The sequence below is a fragment of the Leguminivora glycinivorella genome, chromosome 4, assembly GCF_023078275.1.
Source record: "Leguminivora glycinivorella isolate SPB_JAAS2020 chromosome 4, LegGlyc_1.1, whole genome shotgun sequence".
NCBI classification, from domain to species: Eukaryota; Metazoa; Arthropoda; class Insecta; order Lepidoptera; family Tortricidae; genus Leguminivora; species Leguminivora glycinivorella.
The window spans coordinates 27,643,088-27,665,852 of NC_062974.1; the positions used below are offsets into that span (position 1 = coordinate 27,643,088).

The 22,765-nt window shown below is 38.4% G+C and overlaps 2 protein-coding genes across 4 annotated transcripts in view; one reads left to right on the plus strand and one right to left on the minus strand.

The window, feature by feature from the left end:
- LOC125225180 (proteasome subunit beta type-2-like) overlaps nt 1-21,770 on the minus strand; it is a 45,783-nt gene extending 24,013 nt beyond the window's left edge. Inside the window, exons 1-3 of one of the 2 annotated variants that reach the window (XM_048128767.1) lie at nt 21,723-21,770; nt 20,892-21,017; nt 15,374-15,508 (exon numbers count right to left, since the gene is read on the minus strand). The gene's annotated coding sequence lies outside the window, so the exon portion shown is untranslated. The remainder of the gene's footprint in view (nt 1-15,373; nt 15,509-20,891; nt 21,018-21,722) is intronic. The other variant, XM_048128768.1, reaches the window with a different exon arrangement.
- Nucleotides 1-22,765, plus strand: part of LOC125225178 — a 187,520-nt gene that overhangs the window by 7,837 nt on the left and 156,918 nt on the right. The window lies entirely within an intron of this gene.

A 22,765-nucleotide genomic window follows, 5' to 3' on the forward strand; every position in this document is an offset into this window, starting at 1 on the left:
ATTCCAACCTTTGCATTGTGCAATTAAGTTGAAATTCAAAACGCTCGCGAAGTGTAGATAAGAGGTAAATAATAAATCGATAGGCCGTATCGGCCATATGCTTCGGTACATCGACCACCTGTGTCAAAAGGGGAGTTTTTGAATGTGTCACAAACTTAACTAATATGGTGGCGAAAGCTGGAACCAAAAGCGTCACATACAAATTTGCATAAAGCGCGCGACGGCAGCGCCGTCACTGGCGGCAAAGTTAACTTGGTGCTGTAATTCACCGTCAGTCGGTTCGCGCCAATCGTAATTTCGAACGCATTTTTGGTGGCCATTTTTAAATTCGTTTTTTTTAATTAATAGATAGTTGGACCTTGAAAGTTTCCGCGTGTTGTGTTTTGTGCCAGTGTTTTTGGATTTTAATAATTAGGATTGCTGAGTTAAAGGTATGTGCTTAATAGGATTTTGTGTATCTCTAACTGCTTTACAACTATAAAAAGTGCTTTTTTTTAAAACTTTATTAATTTATTAAACTTGTTTTTTTTCAATTGCAGTTTAAAAAAATCAGTAGGTAAGTAGGCGTTTATCAAGGGTATGTAAATCCTAAATTGTTTACACCCAAATGTAAAAAAACCGAAAGAATAATGACAGCTCAAAGGGCTTGTAAAACTTATTTTACGTCTCAGTCTGCCTGAATTTCAGCTGCTCGTAATAAAACTTCCCGAAAACCTAATTTAGAACAAAACTGCATCTGTGACTTCATGTCTCGAGTACAGAATAGGGGCATTCGAAAGTTCTGAATTCGCTTGGTTTGATCATATTTTGACATCACAAGCATCTTATCATGTTTGCAATGTTTATAGAGCCAGACTAGGCAAAATTTTCACAAGTGCTACGTCAAGTCGTGAAAATTGTCCTACAGATGTCATTTCCAAATTTCATACAACTCCGCTCAAAACAGAGCTTAAATATGATAATATTGATACTACTGGTAGTTTTAAATAAGATGAAACAAGAATGAAAATGTTTCCAACATAAGATAAAAGTTAAAAAAATGTGTTCGAATGTCTCAGGCAACAAAGTTTTATCAGACAAGTTGTTTCATGAAATGTTATTATGTTTATGAATTATGAATATTTCTGCCTTTTGTTTGGAGTTGAAATGAGAATACTGAATAATTTGATTGAATTTGTGCGTAATACTGACAGAAATCGCCAATTCTGTCGCAGGGTGTATGAATTAGTCTGGTCATATGAAGGTTGCTGGATTAACCCCTTGGAGTAAATTAAACAATTCGATTAGTTAATAGATACTACTGTTTTTCAGTTCAGGTAAATAATGTTGGGAAATCGAACTAATCCCAATAAGGCTCAGTCTATCATCAGGCAGGCAAGCATGGTCACGCGATAAATGATAAAAAATCAGGTCGTCCCTAGAATTTACGACTCTAAAATTTACCGATTTTGAATCATAAATATTAAATAGATTTCTGACCCGTGTGGTGACGGGTTAAGAATTTCACCACCCCCTATCTTCCCGTAGGTGTCGTAGAAGTTGACTGTGGGATATGGGTTAAATTGTGGCGTAGGCGAGAGGCTGGCAACCTGTCACTGCAATGTCACAATTTTCGTTTTCTTTCAACCCTTTAATTGCCAAGAGTGGCTCTGAGACTATAGTAGTTTCATGTGCTCTGCCTACCCCTTTATGGGATACAGGCGTGAATGTATGTATGTATGTATGTAAATAGATTTCTGGATTTAATTTAGTTTGATGTTATAGTTAGTATTTTGTTCGTGTTGGTGCTGAAAAATGTTGTGTTTCAATCGGTGGCAAAGTTTATTTAACCTACGTGCCTTAAAACCCTCGCAACGCTCAAGTTTCCACTTTTTGAACCACTCGCTGCGCTCGTGGTTCAATATTGGAGTCTTTCCCTTACTCAGGTATCAATATTGGCACGTGCGGCTAAACCACAACTTTTCCACCTTGTAAAACAAATAACTACTGTCACAAATCCCGATTAATATTGGAGTAACATGCCACAATATGCTATTTATGCAATATTGCAGCAAAGACCATAAAAATATTGGATACGATCTGGTTTGGAATAAGGAGAGTTTTGAAATATCTTGTTCGGGTTTCTTTCATTAAACATACTGGTTCTATGATAGTATAACAAAAATGATTCATCCGAATTCGAGTACAGTAATGCCGATTGAGCTATTATGGCTAAGTTTTTGGACGACGAATAGTGCAACCTGGACATTGCAAAACACGGTTACGTATTTACCGTTCTGTGTCATTGTTGCTATAATTTACCTGACGATGACGTTGCTATAATTTTTCTAAAATTCCTAAAAAAATAAAACAATATTTTGCACTCGAAACATATACAAATATGTAATATGTAATAAATAGTTTCATAAAGAAATATGTAATAAATAGTTTTGCAGCAAACAAGCATACGGCTGGCCGGATTGCAAAATTTGAAATTGGTTACAATGTGCATAAATATCAAAGTATTTTAATTAAGTAAAATAATTAGAATACAAACATTACTAAACCCCATGCGATTTGATAACCCTAGTTACAAAACTAAACCAGGCTACTAAAATAAGGTGTTAAATTTCCGACCACTCATAGACAAATGTAACAAGCGCCATGTTTAGTCTATGGTACCGGGCCCTTTCGAATGGCGTCAAATTGTGACGTCAGAATGAACAGACCGTGACGCTTGCGCATTGTAATGGCGGACAAATAATTGGACATTTGAGGGCAAATATGAAAATCGAAATTTTGTTATCTGTTCTATATCTGGAATATGCAAGAGTAATTAGAGGAATCATGATTATGACGAAATTTTATTATGGTCAGTGTTAGTGTGTTTTCACATTATCCGATCCGATATGATGGACGTAGGACCGATATCCCATACATTTAAGCCACCATCTTTGATTTTAGCCCTTGTAATCCTTCCGACATACGATATCGGATCGGATAATGTGAAAACGCACTTAGATATACTTAAACCGTCATGCATTGAATAGCGGTATAATTTTGCTTTGGTTTCATTTTAACTAAATATACATTCATGAATATATTTACCTCGTTAGAACGTTTACACATTATTCAATCCGATATGTAGGAAGTAGGAAGGATATCAAAAGCATATTATGTCAAAGATGGCACCTTTAATATACCTGTATAGGGTAATATACCTGTATACATGTATAGGGTATAGGGGGTATAGGTCCCAAGTCCTATATTGGCAAATTTAGTTTTGATTTGGTGATTGATAATGTTAAAACCCAAAATGTAGGTGATGAATGTAAGAAAAAATTAATAAGTAGATTTTCTGTTTTAGAGAAAATATAAGGAAGCCGTCCCCTAAATTTCTATTAAAAAGTACGTAGTTTAACCAAAAAAATACTTTATATTAAACATCTATAAGTGGTACAGTCACCGGCAAAAATAAGTGATGATTTCTGTACCTTGTCCCTTTTAATCATTTGACAACTTCCTATGACATTTTAAACAAGGTGTTAATGTGACAAGCTACAGAAATCATCAGTTATTTATGCCGGTGACTGTATACCTTACTTGGCACCTCAGTGTATCGAACATCTCAGCTGGTTCGCGGCTGTTAGACGAATTAAATATAATTTCACGCCGAAATAAGAAGCCACTGTGCGAACGAAAGTGAAGTTTCTTCCGAATTCCGAATGCTGACTCTAACACTAACTGGGAACTAATTAAAGTAATTAGTTAATTACACTAATGAAGGGTACCTATCTACCGAAAAAAAATAATTTATTTTTAATAGTTTGCTAACACACACAACAAAGAGCTTCTGGTGGCGGAAAGAAAGATTTGTCCCAAAATCCTGGGATATGTCAAGAAAGATGATAGTTCGTATAGAATCTATCTATCGATTATTAAGAGGAATGCCAAAATCGAGGAGTCAGGAGAACAGACTTCAGTTAGTTAGGCTATCTACTAAGAATAGGAAGGATCGGGCTGCTAAGAGGGCGTATCTGGGAAGGCGAAAGACCAAAGTAACTGGTGGCCGCCCGGCGGATCTACCCAGATACCGCTGGGGAGACAGTGTTTTACTCGTATGGCGGGTCTGTGTCAGATACAAGCCGCTAATTGGCAGGAAGCTGAGCAGGATCGGGATAAGTGGCGTGCTTTTCGTTTTGGAGATCAAGCTCCTCTTTAGATCGCGGAGCCATATTAGTCAGTTTGCTGTAGTCTGCTTCTAAAATCGTGAAACTTCTCATATAAAAAATCAAAAACTTCTTATTATTTGTATGGGAAATTATATTGAAACCATAATCGAGTTTATCTAGCTTGCAGCGAACTTTTCACACAACTTTATTTATTTTTTGTGAACTTCCTATGTCCTTATGATAAACTTGCTCACCACAGAGAGCAAGGGGTTGCCAACCTATACAATAAAAGGCACACTTTACTACAGTATTTATTTTTAAATATGATTAAATAATCATTATGCATCAATGTGTCGATAATAATTTGTCAGTCAAGGCACGTGCCCGTATCCTCTAACCATCCGGTGTGTCAGGATTCAGGAAGCATCGTGATCAAAGAATATAATACTCACATCGTGACTCATTTTTTATAGGCAACAACTATCCGCGAAAAATTATTTTTCCGGAGTTTTTACGCAGGTTTTTACTCGATTTTTTAATCAACCTTTGAGATAGGCAATTAGAAAATCAGCTGTTTCTGATAATTAGAAAAAATCGTCTTATGTCGCTGCAGTATTCCCTTCAAAGACCTCTACTTTGCCCTTTTGTAGTAATTGGATGGTAATTAGAATTACCTAATTACATAGGTATACTAGGGTGGTCCTTATTTCGTCGATGTTATATTTTTCTACGGGACACCCGCTTAATGTAAAATCTACCCCTAAAAAACCAATGTAATTTTTTTTTCAGAAATTTTAAATACATTTTAGGGGTCGCTACCGCACTTTGTAAATTTGGACCTTCCATACAAAATGCAATTTTTTTTATTTATTTTTTTCGATTTTTCGTTGTGGGGCGAAAAGTCAGAGTGTATTAAAACCAATGTAATTTGTTTTCAGAATTTTTAAATACATTTTAGGGGTCGCACCCGCACTTTTCAAAATTTGGAAGAACTTACTTTAGAAGTATTAGAACCCCTAAAATATGAATAAATAATTTTAAAAAAATCAGTGGCGTTATTTTATGTTAAGATGCACATTAATACACCCTGACTCTTCGCCCCACAACGAAAAATCGAAAAGAAATATAAAAACATTGCATTTTGTATGGAGGGTCCACATTTTCAAAGTGCGCGTGCGACCCCAAAAATTTATTTAAAAATTCTGAAAACAAATTACATTGGTTTTAATACACCCTGACTTTTCGCCCCACAACGAAACATCGAAAAAATAAATAAAAAAATTTGCCTTTTGTATGGAAGATCCAAATTTACAAAGTGCGGTAGCGACCCCTAAAATGTATTTAAAAATTCTGAAAAAAAAATTACATTGGTTTTTTAGGGGTAGATTTTACATTAAGCGGGTGTCCCGTAGAAACATATAACATCGACGAAATAAGGACCACCCTAAGGTATACTCGAAGACTACAAATGGAATGCAAATAATCTAAGTACAAAACCCAACAAATTTTAACCTTCTAAAAAATATCGCTTAATCTTAATCATCGGAAAATACATACTTACTTAATGTTATTAATGCGCGTTGAGCGCACTTTCATCTTATACAACCCTTAAAAATTGAAAATCCCCATTGGTGATGATAACTCAACTCAACTTTCATACCCATTGTCTTAAATCTGTGGTGATGACTGATGGGAATTGAATGCCATCACCGTTAGGTAATTATTTTACCTAATGTTTTTCATTATCATAAAGCTATATCACATCAGAATCAGATTTCCAAAGCTCAAAGCCACTCAGTTAAACAATAGAAACGTGAGGTGTCCATAGTGAGCGCCACCGGAAGGTAAACAAACTCCCTTTGTGATAGCTATTCAACTGATGTAACCCGTTACAAGTACTGTCACCTGGCAGGCAAGTATGGTCGAGCGATAAATGATAAAACATCTGGCCGTTCCTATCGCAATTAGAAATAGTGCGATAGGGAGGGCCCGATGTTTTATCGTTTATTGCGCGACCATGATTGCCAGCTGCAATAATATACAAGGTGCCCGTGAGGAAACGGAATCATTTTAATAGCGTTTTCCCGATCCCATTATAAGACTAAAATGCTCTTGCCTTCAAAATGATTTTGCCTAGTTTCAGAATTATTAACAATGAAAAAAAATCCTGTTGTTACTCAGCACGGCTTTCTTAATGACGTTGACGCCATTATGAAGAATAGTCTCAAATGTCTCAATATTATATTCTCTTATATGTGTATGTTTATTCAATTTGTGTGTTGGACATTAGAATAATTATGATTTTTTTTATTTCGAAGCACCTACTCTTTTTGATTATGTTTGTTATTTCCGCTACCCAAAGGTTGTCTGGTAGAGATCGCTCTTTAGCGATAAGACCGCCTGTTGTCTGCCTCTATTTATTATCATTTGTTTTGTCTTTACTGTATCTTTTGCTGAGGTGTGCCAATAAAGAGTATTCTATCTATCTATCTATCTATTATCATTGCTAGGTTAGGCGTCAAAAGTGAGAAGTCAAAACCTTTCAAAAATAAGGTTTTTAGAAAGAAAAAACGTTTAATCTCATTTTAAGTGTTACTTTTATGAATAAAATTTTACTTTTTATGTAAAAATACATACCTACAAAAATTAATGAAAAAAAAATGATAAGAAATTTTTTATTTGCAAAATGTCCTCATCTGTTATACAGTATGTAAACTAACGAAAACCATTTACTGTAACCCGTAAATGTCCAGGTGATACTGAGAAACTTTTACTATGGGACTAACACCCAAAACGCGAAATAAAAATTTACTCTCCCATAGGAAATACTTACTATAAAATAAAACTACCTATGAAACTGTCAGAAGATATTGGGTTGGTAAGAAAGTAATGAGCGAATCATAACCAATATTGTAATTTTTATTTAATTTATTATTTTAATCATTTATCAAAAATATAACGGCCTTCGTTATCTACTACTTGTCTCCATCGTTCTGGTAAAGAATGAATAGCATCGGCGAAGAAGTTCTTAGGTTTAGATTTAAAAAACTCAGCTATGTACTGTCGTAGATGGGCTTGATCATCGAACTTTTTTTCATTCAAGGCATTGCTTAGCGATCTGAACAATGCGTAATCCGTAGCTGCCAAGTCTGGAGAGTACGGTGGATGAGGTATCACTTTCCAACCTAGCTCCAATAGCTTTAGCCGAGTCACTTTTGCAATGTGTGGGCGAGCATTGTCGTGTAAGAAAAAACTTTAGCATGCTGTGGACGATTCTGACAGATTTTTTGGTTTAAATTTTCAAGCTGATTACAGTATACTGATGCGGTAACAGTCATTCCACTTGGTAGGAGTTCCCAGTGAAGAATACCATGAATATCCTACCAAACGGACAGCATAACTTTTTTCGGGTGAGGCTCTGTTTTTGGTGCCTCTATTCCTTTTTCGGTTGGAGCTAGCCACTGACGTTTGCGTGTGTGATTTATATATAAGACCCATTTTTCATCTCCAGTGATAAGATGGTCCAACCAGTTGAATGTGCGGCGAAAAGACAGAAGTTGTATGCAGATATCGGCACGGCGGTTTAGTTGATCTCTATCAAGTTCGTGCGGTATCCAAACACTGTATTTGTAGTTTTTTCCCAACTCGTGTAAATGTGTTTCTATGGTGACATGAGAGCAGCCTAACTCGGTAGCAAGAGTACGACTCGTTAGCCTCGGATCTCCTTCAATTAAGGTTTTTAATTTGGCTACATCAATCTTCACCGGTTGACCAGACTTAGGTTGATCTGATAATGAAAAGTCGCCGCTACGAAACCGCTGGAACCATCGTTTCGCCGTGGCCTCAAACACAACTTCAGGAGCAACACGCTGACATATATTACGCACTGCTTCGGCGGCTGAATGGCCAGACTGAAATTCATATAGTAAGCAATGCCTTACATGCACTTTTAATTCGTCCATTTTCTTCCTTATATTAGCTCGGCGACAGCTAGTGAATGACTGACGAGAAACTGTGCGACTCGCCCTTTATATACTTTCGACCATAGAAGATTCTAGAACTCTCTCAAAAATTTTATGTGGAATTCAATCGATCGCTCATTACTTTCTTACCAACCCAATATTTTCGTGATTTCGGGGTTGATCCTATAGTAAAAGTTTCTCAGTATCACCTGGACATTTACGGGTTACATAAATGGTTTTCGTTAGTTTACATTTTTTTTTTTTATGGGATAGGAGGCAAACGAGCAGACAGGTCGCCTGATGGTAAGCGATCACCGCCGCCCATGGACACCCGAAACACCAGAGGTGTTAGAGGTGCGTTGCCGGCCTTTAAGATGGGTGTACGCTCTTTTCTTGAAGATTTGAAGGTCGTATCGGTCCGGAAATACCGCAGGCGACAATTCATTCCACAGTTTAGCTGTGCGGGGCAGGAAGTTTCTGGAGAAACGCACAGTTGAGGACTGCCAGCCATCTAGATGATGACGATGGAAATGTTGTCGCGTAGGGCGATGGCGGAAAGAAGCGGTAGGGATTAATCCGAACAATTCCTCGGAGCACTCCCCGTTATACATGCGATAGAAAATGCAGAGCGAGGCCACATCTCTACGCAGCGCCAAGGGGTCAAGCCGATCGGAGATATGCTGGCAGTTGACAATTCGAGTCGCTCGTCATTGGATGCGGTCCAGAGGGAGAAGCTGGTACTGAGGTGCCCCTGCCCATAGATGAGAACAGTACTCCATGTGTGGGCGAACCTGCGCCTTATAGAGCTGAAGGCGGTGGGCTGGAGTGAAATACTGTCTCGATCTATTGAGCACACCCAGCTTTTTTGAGGCCAGTTTGGCCTTACCTTCTAAATGACCGCGAAACTGGACTGCACTCGAAATGTCAACGTCTAGAATTCCTATACTGGCTGTGGCAGTGAGGGGAGTGCTCTCAAAAAAGGGTGATGCGACAAACTCTAACTTTTAACATACTGTATTATTGTACAATTTCCTCGTGGGCACCTTGTATTATTATTTAAATTCCCGCGTTTTATACGCATCTTGTCTTGTCTTAAATCTGCGGGGGCCCTTACGGATACACTTCGACCCATCGGGATCTTTTGTGCAATTACCCCCTACGATCCTAAGATCCTTCAGCTATTCAGGAGCTTCTCGACCATCTCCACGTATCGGATGATGAGGCTCATGGGTAGCTCTCTGAAGTCCTTCGGTGCCAGGTAGCCTGCTCCAAAGTTCTTCATTCTTTGTCTGGCGAGGGCGTGACATTCACACATTAAATGTCTGACGGTCTCTTCCTCTTCGCCACACATGCGACAATCAGTGTTGTCGGCGTGTCCCATCTTGGCCAAAATTCCTTTGACCCCGTAATGGCCTGTGAACACCCCCGTTATAATTTGGAGTTGTCTTTTGCCTAGCTTCCCTAGCTTTTTGCTCCATCCAGAGTCTACCCTCTGCATAAAGAGCTTTGAATGCTTCAGACCAACCAGGGCATCCCACTCTTTTTGGTGACTAGCCTTTGTTTGGTCTTTCATAGCCATTCTGATGGTTCCTTGTGAAAGGCCCACATAAGGTTCCGGACCTATGAAGTTGTCTTCAGATCCGGCCTTGGCAAGTTCATCAGCGTTTTCATTGCCAATGAAGCCTTCGTGCCCCGGTATCCATACCAGTTGCACCTTGTTTTGCCTTCCAAGCTTGTTAAGAGCTTGGATGCCGTTTAATACCAGTCTAGAGGTAACTCTGGGCGATGTGAAGGCTTTGAGTGCCGCTTGACTGTCGCTGAGTATATAGATAGTCTTACCTTGGATTTGTCTAACTATATTCTCATGTACACAGGCAATTATTGCATATGTCTCGGCTTGGAAGACCGTGGCATAATTGCCCATGCTGATACTACCACTGTAGTCATTTGCATAAATGCCTGCGCCCGTACCAGATGCCATCTTGGACCCGTCTGTATACCAGATGATGGTGTTGTCATCAGGGGTGGGTGTCTCCAGCCCCTCCTTCCATTCGGCTCTAGTATGGACTTTGGTTTTGAAGTTTTTGTGGAAGATGAATTTCGGTTGCATTTTGTCGCAGCCCATACTCATCAGCCTTCCCATAGAATTGTTGTATTCCATGCTTGTGTGTTTAGTCTTCGGCATGCTATCGCTCCAGAGGCCTGTTAAAGCCAGCCGGTGTAGCGATTTCAGTGCCTCAGACTGTATCACTAGATGTAGCGGCGGGAGATCCAATAGTACCTCCAATGCTGCTGTTGGCGTCGTTCTGAACGCACCCGTTATAGCCATGCATGCTGTCCTTTGTACCTTCATGAGGACATCCTTGCATGTGCTCAGTAATGTCCTTGGCCACCAGGCCAGGCTTCCGTACAGGATTATAGGTCTCACCATCATGGTGTAGATCCACCTTAGTACCTTTGGGTTTAAACCCCATGTTTTGCCGTAAGCTGACCTACACATTCCAAACACTCTAAGTGCCTTGGCTGTGGTCAGTTCGACGTGTCTTTTCCAGTTCAGTTCTTTGTCTAGTGTTACCCCTAGATATTTCACTTCATTGGAAAGTTCAAGTACCCTTCCATAGAGCCTTAGTTGCTCCATGCCAGTAAGGGCCCTTTTCCTGGTAAACGGTACTACCACTGTTTTGCCTGGATTGATGGAGAGTTGTTGGTGGTTACACCACCTCTCCACTTGCCTCAGTGCTGTATTCATGATTTCTGACACCGTTCCCGGGAATTTCCCGTTTATGAGTATCACTAAATCATCTGCATAACCCACTGTATATACTGGGCCCTTATTTAGTTCTTCCAAAAGTGAGTTCACTACCAGGCTCCATAGAGTCGGAGAGAGAACCCCACCTTGTGGACAACCTTTTGTTGCTGTGGCTAGTAATTCTTCCCCCATGAGGGAGGACTTAATTAGCCGGCTGTTCAACATATTACCTATCCAGCGGCAGATGGTAGGTTCTATGCCATGTTTGAGTGCAGCATTATTGATTGCACCATATGTGGTGCGATCAAAGGCACCTTCGACATCCAGAAATGCAGCAAGACATAGTTCTTTGTTTTCTATGGCCTGCTCCGCTCTAGTTGTCACCAGGTGTAGTGCTGTCTCCGTGGACTTGCCCGGCTGGTATGCACATTGCAAGCGGTGTAGTGGATGTCTCTTGAGCGGACCATCCCTGATGTGTCTGTCCACCAGTTTCTCCAAAGTTTTAAGGAGAAATGATGATAGACTTATGGGCCTATATGATTTGGCTTCTGTGTAATCCTCTTTGCCTGGTTTGGGCAAGTATGTTACCTTTACTAACCTCCATGCACGTGGTACATGTCCGAAGGCAATACACGCTTTGTACAGTCTACTCAAGTGGGGTATAAGTACGTTAGCGCCTTCTCGTAGTAGTATGGGGTAGATTCCATCTGGCCCCGGGGCTTTATATGGCTGAAATGTCGATAATGCCCATTGTATTTTGTTGTGGTCTACTACCTTTTTCGACGTGTCCCAATTATGCCTGGTCGTGCGAGTGCACTGTTCCGTAACACTAATTGGTTCATCGTCTGGTACACTCTGATTTATTATCGAGCCTGGAAAGTGTGTGGCACACATCACCTTGAGGGCCTTTATACGCATTATTAAAACCATTCACGGGGTAAAAATAATGTTACTTGAGTTTATTGCGTTCCACCCGGTGAGTGACTTCAAAATATATTATGTTAAGTTTTCGGGTAGACGACATTCGAAAAACTGCGGGGCACCTTAACGGCTAAAATGATGATGATGAAGTCTTCGGCCACGAAAATATGTGACACACTCTTATGGTACTACAAATAGAACCGAGTTAGATTTTTTTGTGTAATATGTTACTGTATCACCTCAACAACTAGCTCAATAGTACATTTCGATATAAGTGCGAGAAGAATGACATTCTCGCACGTGTGACGAACGACGTTTTTTTAATACAGTTGCGAAAAAACACTACTACTTACTTACAACGAAATAAAACAATCCGAACTATCAATTTTCCCATGGACATTGACGGATTATTTGACAATTCAAAGGCGTATTTTTGAAGCTTTTAAACTTGCGTGCATATTTTCGAGTTTGCTATTCATCTAACATAATTTATTTCATTGGGTGCCATAAAAACATAAACATTTACGATTTGGGACGATTGTTTAATGTACAACTACATTTTAATTTAATCGATCCATTTATGCCCCGACGTATTGCAAATAACGTAAAATAATTATGACAAATCGCGTAACATATTGAGGTTTTTTGAACGTGCATTAAGTTAAAACATGGTAGACGCCTCTACTTTGACAGTAGAAGACGCGTTTCGTTCCAATCATGTTCTGTTTACACGACTCATTATGACCGATTTTTCAATGTATAAACCATTTTATAAATTATGTTTAGTATGACTAAAAGTAAACAATTACATATGAAATATTAACGTTTTAAATATTAATCACTTAATAGTATGTTTATAGTTTTATTCTGTCTTAGTAAACTAGACTAATATGAAAACAGCTCGGTAAGTAGTCGTAAAATGGAACGTATATACTTTTTACGCACTAGTTCGTAAAATACAACTTCTCGCACGCTAAACAGCCAAAAAACGGGCACTTTTTGAGCAACTGTATTAAAAAGTATACTTTTAGCACACCTCGGACACTGGCGATCAAATATATGAAAGAGGACCGTTCCTAGCACACAGTCTAAGCTCGTGTAGGTGAACGCGTACTATGCTTGTATGAGTGACATATGACAGGTCGACTCTTCGCGTTTTTGACAGGCGGTAACTGCGAGGTAACCGAGAGGGGGTGGGCGGCACTTTCAGCGGGGAGCGGGAGTGGCCATACTGTATGATAATACTCTTTATTATTACTGTGGTTAGGGGATCGATTTCGAACGTACAAATTCGCTGTTCGTAAGTATGTGGAAAACGACGTAATGCTATTTTTGAAAAAAGACGACTAGTAATTTTAAAACTAGTGGTAATGACCACTCGTTTGCGATTCTGTTAGTAGAATTTAAATCGCTAGTAGTGGAGATATTATTGAACGAATTTCACGAAATCGAATGACCGAGATTCTAAAATCGCTCCCCAAGTGTCAAAAAGTGAGAAGTCAAAACCTTTCAAAAATGAGGTTTTTAGGAAGAAAAACGGTTAATCTCATTTTAAGTGCCAGTTTTATGAATAACATTTACTTTTTATGTAAAAAATATTGAAAAATTAATGAAAAAAAAAATTACAAGAAATTATCACGTCAACAACTAGCTCAAAGTATACTTTAAGTAGGTACACATACGAGTACTTATTATATTATATTATTACTATACTGTCATAATTAGGTATCATATTGATTTACAGCCACATTGTGTCAAATTGTCAATGTACACTATCATGTCCATGATTTACTAACAATGCTGCGCTTAATTAGACCAGAGTGCTCTCACCTAATTACTGCTCAATACATCAATCGCAGAACATAACTGGCGTAATTGTATTGTATCCATTTCATTTCAAATGGAATGCGACAATAGCGCCTAATCTAGTTTGATTGTATTAGCGGATGGTTTGAACAATTGCGTTAAGGTTTTGTGCAGGCGCTTAAAAAAAGTTGTAGTTCGAGCACTTCAAGAATAATTATAGTTATACTTCTAATAACCCTGATCACTGAGGACTTTTCTTAGTTAATAAACGAAATATACATATTACCTATTTTTAAGTGCAGTTTCCTAAACATTCACTAATTTAAACTAAATCTAATGAATATTGAAAACACGGGGTTTTGTGAGTTGCATGTGCATGGTATACCTACACATTGCAAAAGTGAATCAGAACTCATCATTTTAAATCGTTTATTTTCTAGGTAAGAGTTCAAACGTGGTACAGATAAGTAATAATAATATATGATACAATCGATAGGTCCCTTTCAAAGGAACATTGATAAAAATCGGGAGGAATGGTAAAAGCGAGTAAGGTACAGCGGGGCAAATTTCGACTGGAGGGCAAATGTAGCTGGTCCATGTTGTCCATGTTTTGCTATGTTTAGATTATTAAATAGAGTGTCCACCGGTTATATATACCGCCCCTCCCTCCGCGCGCGAGGCCGACTCCTGTTTCGTCGAAATCACAGTGTTAGCGTGCATACGCTGACGTCACCGCCGGCCAGTCTACTGCAACTAGCCGGGTCAATGCACCAACTACAAAGGGATGTGAAGTACGGGCACCTGCCAAGGAAAATACTTCCCGCACCAATGTGGATGAAGAGGGGTTCACATTGGTGGAAAAGAAGAGCAAGGCGCGCAGAGCGGCTCGCAAGACTATGTGTGGCTCTGCGGAACCGGTGAATTCGGGTCTACGGATTGCCACGCCGAGTAGGGCGCTCTACGTATCTCGCCTGCATTACTCCGCCATGGCTGACGAGGTGGTGGACTACGTTCGCCGGAAGACTGGCTACACGCTGAGGGTGCAACAGCTGCAGTCGCGTCACTACGTGCACTTCAGCTCGTTCGTTGTGCGCGAGCCGCGGCCGCTGCAGGACACCATCGCGAGCGCAGACTTCTGGCCGAAAGGTGTAGTTTTTCGGCGGGGCAACCTGCCAAATCCCACACCGGGGCAAACGACGCAACGGAGCCACGCTGTGACGTCATCGCCCAACAATTTTATTTTTAATTTTGTTCTTTATTTTCTCTCTTTTTTGTTATCTAAGTTTCGTGACGCATTGGTTTTACTGTAATGTCATGTAAACACGATTTTACTTATAAATAAATAATATATGGTAGGCGTGTTCAGTGGATTCATTTAGAACTCAACATCATAGTGTGATAATGGAAAAAATGGATTTATTACAATTGTTCCCAGTCGAGATTTGCCCCGCTGTACCTTAAAGAATTTGTCCGACAATGTGACATCACATAATCTCAATAGTAGGTAATCGATAAGTACGTTCTGAGTATCAGAAAACACGCAAGTAATTGTGTAGTGAAGTGAATCTATTCGATTAAATTACAAATCCTTATGAAATAAAACTATGCAAACGCGATTATACCACATTATACGTTATACATGTGTCACCCGTTGACCACGAATGCTGTATATTCGAAACGTCGGGATGAATTTTATTGTAAATTCATTATAATCTGTTTGCACAGTTTTATTTTATGAGTAACTATCGCGGTAACCGAAGACAATATTTTGTACAAATCCTTACCTAAAAGTAAATGTTAATGAATTATCCGGTATATCTTCTTGAGGATTTGAATAGCTATTTTTTCTTCTTGTTAATCGGCGCCGGCGCGAGTCCGACTGACGGTGAAGATTTCACGTTTTTCATTGATGCGGATTTCTACAAGCAGATAACTAGTTATTGGGTACCTTTTTAAAGGTGACATGGAAACGGCATAAATAGAACTACAATTTTGGCCTATGTTAAACAGTTTGTTATCGTTTTTATTAGGGTTCCGTAGTCAACTAGGAACCCTTATAGTTTCGCCATGTCTGTCTGTCCGTCCGTCCGTCCGTCCGCGGATAATCTTAGTAACCGTTAGCACTAGAAAGCTGAAATTTGGTACCAATATGTATATCAATCACGCCAACAAAGTGCAAAAATCAAAAATGGAAAAAAAATGTTTTATTAGGGTACCCCCCCCTACATGTAAAGTGGGGGCTGATTTTTTTTTTCATTCCAACCCCAACGTGTGATATATTGTTGGATAGGTATTTAAAAATGAATAAGGGTTGACTCAGATCGTTTTTTGATAATATTAATATTTTCGGAAATAATCGCTCCTAAAGGAAAAAAAAGTGCGTCCCCCCCCCCTCTAACTTTTGAACCATATGTTTAAAAAATATGAAAAAAATCACAAAAGTAGAACTTTATAAAGACTTTCTAGGAAAATTGTTTTGAACTTGATAGGTTCAGTAGTTTTTGAGAAAAACACGGAAAACTACGGAACCCTACACTGAGCGTGGCCCGACACGCTCTTGGCCGGTTTTATTAAAGGAAAAAATGGAAAAATTTACGCTTCCATTTTTTCCTTTAATATAAAAATGTTTAGAATCGTTAGCAGACGTTTCTGCTTGTTAAAAATTAAGTTTGTTATCGGACTCTTTCTTTCCTACACTTATCCCACGTTATGTGGGGTCGGTACAACTTGTCTTCCTCTTCCATTCTCCTCTATCTTTCGTCAACGCAACACGACTCACCTATTTCTCATATCCTCTTTCACACAATACGGCCATTGTTGTTTAGTTTTAGTCCTATCTCCATCTCACATATAATTATTTTGATTCATAAATTCGTCTAGTGATATATAAAGATATTCCGTTGATTTTAGATTATTGGGCAAACGATTGAACATTCTACATTCATCTATAACATTATTTTGCCCATATGAGGTTCATCCCTCCTCATGACATGACCGTATCACGCCAACCTGCTCTTCATCTTTTGCGTTAGGGACAAACCCCAGTTTTCTTTATTGATTATAAGTAAGTATATAACTTAATAATTATTCTAAATACAAAAATTCCTATACATAGAAAGAATAAAAAACTTAAAAACTTTTGCGTTATAGGTTACTACTTGATTATTAGCTGGCATCCGTTGGATCGACAACATCCGAAAAATTGTGGGTCACAACACTCACAATGAGGAGACACACGCAAATGTTATGACAGATGGCGCCACCCTATTAGTCCATACATGAGAGCGAAAAGATGATATGTTTTCTCTCTCTCTCACATATGAATGACAGTGACATGCCTAGACACTTACACAGGCGCCGCCTGGTGGGATAAGATGTCAGTGTGCCTGCTCATTGGATGAGACTAGGCGAGAAACGGGAGAAACGGCGTACTATGCTTAGCAGTGGGCGAAGGGCTCATATACAAGAGTGGATATTATTTCCTGAATGTAGTTCTCATTTATTTGCTTAGTTTGTGAATGGTTAGATCGTCTTTGCTATGTTATTATCAAAATGTTAGGGGCCTCAGGTCGAGTACGGCAGAGGTTCGTCGACAGATTTTAAGTAAAAATTATGATATCATTATACTAACAGAAACATGGTTGAATAATAGCATATTTGATAGTGAACTATTTGACACTCGATATTCGGTGTATAGGCGAGACCGTGAAAGCTCTAGTTTAAACAATGCAAAAAAATGGGCGGTGGTGTTCTTATAGCGGTCAATAATAAATTTGTGTCGAGAAGAGAGCAGAGGTGGGAGAGTGAGTGCGAGGATTTGTGGGTCACGCTGGAGATAAAAAGTGGCGGGCGGGTGGACCACTTAAGGTTATGTGCAGTTTATTTTCCACCACCAGTGTCGAAAAGAACTCTGGACGAATTTTTAGATAAAGTTAACAACGTTATGGAAGTTTCATGTAAATACAACGTAATAGTGGGGGATTTCAACATGAGTGGTATTACGTGGACTGCTGATGCGTCGTATACTAGGCCTTCTGATTATAATAACTGTTTGCTTAAAAGTAATCTAATTGATTTTATGTTATTAAACAATTTGAAACAATTTAATACGGTGGCGAACTCGAGGGGACGCATTTTGGATCTGGTACTGTGTAATGAAAACGTTATCAAAGTCACGGAAAGCTTATGTCCGATTAAACATATAGATGTATATCACCCTCCATTAGATTTAAATATTGAATTACCTGACGAAATAATACCTAGGAAAAATAAATCATGTGCCAATTTGAATTTTTATAAAGCTGACTATGAAAGTATTGTAAACGACTTGAATAAAATCTCATGGCACCATATGCTCGATAAATATAATGATATAGATGATATGGTAGAACGATTTTACGAGATATTGCGTGAAATTATTAAAACAAATGTGCCTATGACTAAACACAATCGTAATCGTGCCTTTCCCGTATGGTACTCCACTCACCTAATTTATCTTTTAAATAGAAAACATAAATATCACGTTAGATTTAAAAATATCATAACCCACTAGATAAACTAGAATTTGAGTACTTGAGGGTAGATTGTGACAAAATTATGAAAACATGCTATAATAGTTACATAAGTTCGATAGAAAAACAAATTAGGAAAAACCCTAAATACTTCTGGACCCATATTAAAAATATGCGTAAAAATAGTTCAAATTATCCACCAGTTATGTTGTATGAGGACAGGCAAGCTAGTGATTCTAGAGAGATCAGTAACCTATTTGCAGACCACTTTAGCTCAGTGTATGACGACGGAAATACGGATAATATTGTAAACCAACCAAATTCAAGTAGCGGGGAGCTACCCGTGACATACACGGCAGATCAACTTGTAAGATTATCTTTTACACGGGTCGAGGTTGAATTACAATTGCGAAAATTAAATGCTACAAAGGGTAGGGGTCCCGATGACATTCCTCCAGTATTTCTGAAAACCTGTGCAAAGCCACTTTCTGTGCCACTTATGATTATATACAATGCGTCTCTGAAGTCAGGGGTGTTCCCATCAGCATGGAAACGAGCCAGAGTTATACCTATATTTAAAAGTGGCCGTCGCGAATTTGTTTCAAATTATAGGCCCGTTCCCATGCTGTCTTCGATGGCCAAGGTTTTCGAGAGGCTGGTTTATGCTGCACTATTTGATCATGTAAAAGACAAGCTCTCTCCATATCAACACGGGTTTATGCCCAAGCGATCGACTTGTACAAATCTTTTTAGCTATGTAAGTAACATCGCAGAAGCTGTCGATGGAGGCCACCAGGTAGATGCGGTATACACCGACTTTTCGAAGGCTTTCGATAAGGTTAATCACAGAATCTTAGTTTATAAATTGCACAACTTCGGTGTTGCAGGTAGTTTACTTAACTGGTGCCAAACTTACCTTCAAGGCAGGCCATCAACTGTGGTGATAGAAGGCACTGAGTCTGACAGTTTTATTGCACTCTCTGGCGTACCACAGGGATCTAATCTGGGGCCATTATTTTTCAACGTATTTATTAATGACATAACTCTTGAATTTAATCACTCGATTGTAACGCTATTTGCAGATGATTTGAAAATGCTCCGTGTGATAAAAAATCAATCTGATGTCCATCGGTTACAGGATGACGTAGACGTGTTGGTAAAATGGTGTAGGTCTAACGGAATGGTTCTGAACCCCAGTAAATGTAACCATATAAAATTCAGTCGAAAACGAAATCCTATACCATCGAAATATGTAATACTAAACGAAAATTTGCAAGAGGTCAACGAAATAAGAGATCTTGGTGTCATTATGGACAGCAAGCTACGCTTTGTAAGTCACATAGATAAGACAATTGATGCTGCATTCAAATGTCTGGGGTTTGTGTTGAGATGTGGTAAGGAGTTCAAGGAATGTTCTACAATTATTACCCTATTCAATTGTTACGTAAGGAGTAAATTAGAATATTGTAGTGTGATCTGGAATCCTAGTTACAAAATACATATTGAAAGAATTGAACGATTGCAAAAACGGTTTACTAGACACTTATCTTATCGTTTTGGAAAAGGCAGCCAGGTATATAATTCTAGACTTAAACAATTTAATCTTATTTCTCTTACTAGTAGGCGTAGTATGTTGGACCTAATGTTTTTGCATAAGCTTCTAAACAATAAGATTGACTGCATGGAAATGGTTAGTCAGATAAGTCTGAAAGTTCCGTCCCGCCTGCCACGTTACCCGTGTTCTTTACTCTATGTGCCTCCTAGTAGGACAAACCTTTTAGCGCACTCGCCTTTGCCTCGCCTGGCTCGCCTGTACAACGAATTTACTAAAAGGGACCCATCTTTGGATGTGTTTAGCGACAGCGAATCCTCATTTAAAAACAAATTACTATCTGTTGACGGATCTTGCTTACTCTGTTTACTTATTGATAATTTCTGTGTTAATTTGTAATTTTGTAATAGTTTAAATGTGTAAACTTAGTTAATTTATATATAGCCCTTGGGGCAATAGGAATATTGTCATACTTAATATTATGTTTTTGCATGCTGTGATTACCTATAAGTGGGGGATCAATTATGAATGGGCTTTTTATAATCTGTAATTAATAGTATGTATATTGTATCTTCTGTTGGTGATCCTAATAAACAAATAAACAAATAAATAAATATGATGTTGATGAGGTTATGAGACTCATGAGGTTAATATTAATAGTACATTACGGGACAAAGGGGGTTGCCGGCCGAAGACATATAGACAGGATAGGTCTGAGGCGGGCAACCCCATTTCCCGCCGAGGTATGTATAGTGCTTTTCTCAAACATGGTATGAAATAAATAAAGTCTACTGAAAATAGTAACTTTGGATGGCTGTATCTCCTAAATGGTGCGTCGTAGCGCAAAAATAATCGAATTTTCGTTCCCCTTTGATATCCTGTATACGCTTATAAAAAAACAAAAAGTTACAAAAAAAATCAAAAAAAAACGAAAAAAATTTTTTTTGTATGAAAACGCACCCAAAATCAAATATTGTCTAGGGCCCGTACCAGTTGCAGTCGGCACGTCTATAAAGGCCCTTATAGTTTTTTTTTTAATTGGCTATATACCTGGATGTTATGTCACAATTATCTGTGTTTGGAAATTAAAAAAGAAGACTTTGCAGGCCTTGGCCTGCAAGGTTTGTATGAAATTCCATTATCTATCAATCGTCCTAGCCGCACCTGCAACGTCATACTTCGCTGCCAATTATAAGGCACATAACATCAATATTTCATACCATGTTTGAGAAAAAATACCTTGGATATAGAAGGCGAGGGGTTGGCAGAGATGAACGCCTGCACCCTCAGCTTCAGTTCCTCATAGAAACGGTTTTCCTGATTCAGTTGTGGCAGGATCGATGGGCGGCGGTCTGATTCCTGCAACTTGAAGAAATATGCGACATTCACTGCTTAGCTAGTATGTGGGTAATTTGCGCGACCTGTATAGTATTTATTTATTTATTCATTTTTTGAAAGAAAATGGTTTACGTAACATCTCGTATTAATTTGAGGTTATACATACATCCGCAAGGGTGGGTAAATTGAAAGTAAAAATCTGAAACGTTTTTTGTGAAATAAAAAACAGTTTTCAAGATGCAAACACGATTATATTTTTTCTGCAATATTTAGCATAAAACCAATGTTTCCTAAAATTTTCATAATTGTTCGTTGGTAAAATTCGGAGATAAGGGGGGAGAATGGTATTTTTTTACATTTTCCTTCAAAGTTCTTTTTTTTCCACAGCAAAAAAAAAAACAAAATAGTATAATTATTTACGTTCATTTTTTGCGCTCTTTCTAACGATACCCCACTTGACCTAGTAACTTGAAATTTACTTTTTGCCCCCCTTTCATTTTGACCATTTCCTACAATTAAATAAATAAATTTAAAAAAATGTACATTCTATTTGTAGAGGTTTACAATCTTCACAAACTATTCCAAATTTCAAGTTGTAATGTGACAGACGGACAAACAGACGGACAGAGTCGCACCATAGGGGTTCCTGTTGTACCTTTTTGGTAAGTAAGTAAGCGCTCGTTGTTACATATGCAAAGCATAACATAACAGTAGGAAAAGCGAATTTTACACCTCAGAAAATGTAAGCACCCATGTGCTACGAAAACCGCTCACCGTCAGAGGGACGTATGTAGCAAAAACTCTATGTAGGTGTTGCAAGTATGGCTCAACACATAGTCAATGTCAAAGCGGTTAAATTGACCCAGTGTTGCAATTTTCTATGCGTGCGGGCTTCTGATTAGCATGTTTTTGAATACGATAAGTAAGATAACAATATGCATAGTACAGCATGGATAAAATAGGTACATGGTAAATATAATTATGTACCTTTATTGTGATATGCACAGAAACGTTAACATACACTGTGAAATTTTATTGGTTGTTTTCCTGCAACGAAATGAGATTGCCATGGATGTACAATCGATGTAATTGACATACGTTTTCTCTAAACGTTTTCTCGTCATTGACTGGATCGTGTACCTACTAATGTAATATTACTTAGAATACCCAATGTGAAATGTGATTTTTTTTCTAAATAATTATTGTATGTAAATAATTGACGTGTAAATGTGAATATTTTACCAATAAACATCTATATCTAACTTTTTGTTAGAACAAGTCTTTCAAACCTTAAAAAACTAAACGATATCAAAAACGCTCATTGAAGTATGCCTATAAAGTGTAAAAAAAATAGTATGGATGTAGTTTGTGTAAACTTACACATTATGTAGTTATTCTTAACAATGTATCACATGATATATGTGACTGGTTTAATTACCTTTTAAAGTTCCAGCGTTGTCATAAGACCATGCTTTATTTAATAGTTGCCAGCGGTTAACCGTCCTTGACTCTAAGTTATTATGATTCTGAACGCGCGTTAGCAAGTTAGTTTGAACAATAGTTTTTAGTTGAAGTTCGTTGGCGACCGGTCTGGCTCAGTCGGTAGTGACCCTGCCTGCTGAGCCGCGGTCCTGGGTTCGAATCCCGGTAAGGGCATTTATTTGTGTGATGAGCACAGATATTTGTTCCTGAGTCATGGATGTTTTTTATGTATATAAGTATGTATTTATCTATTTAAGTACCCATAGTACAAGCTTTGCTTAGTTTGGGGCTAA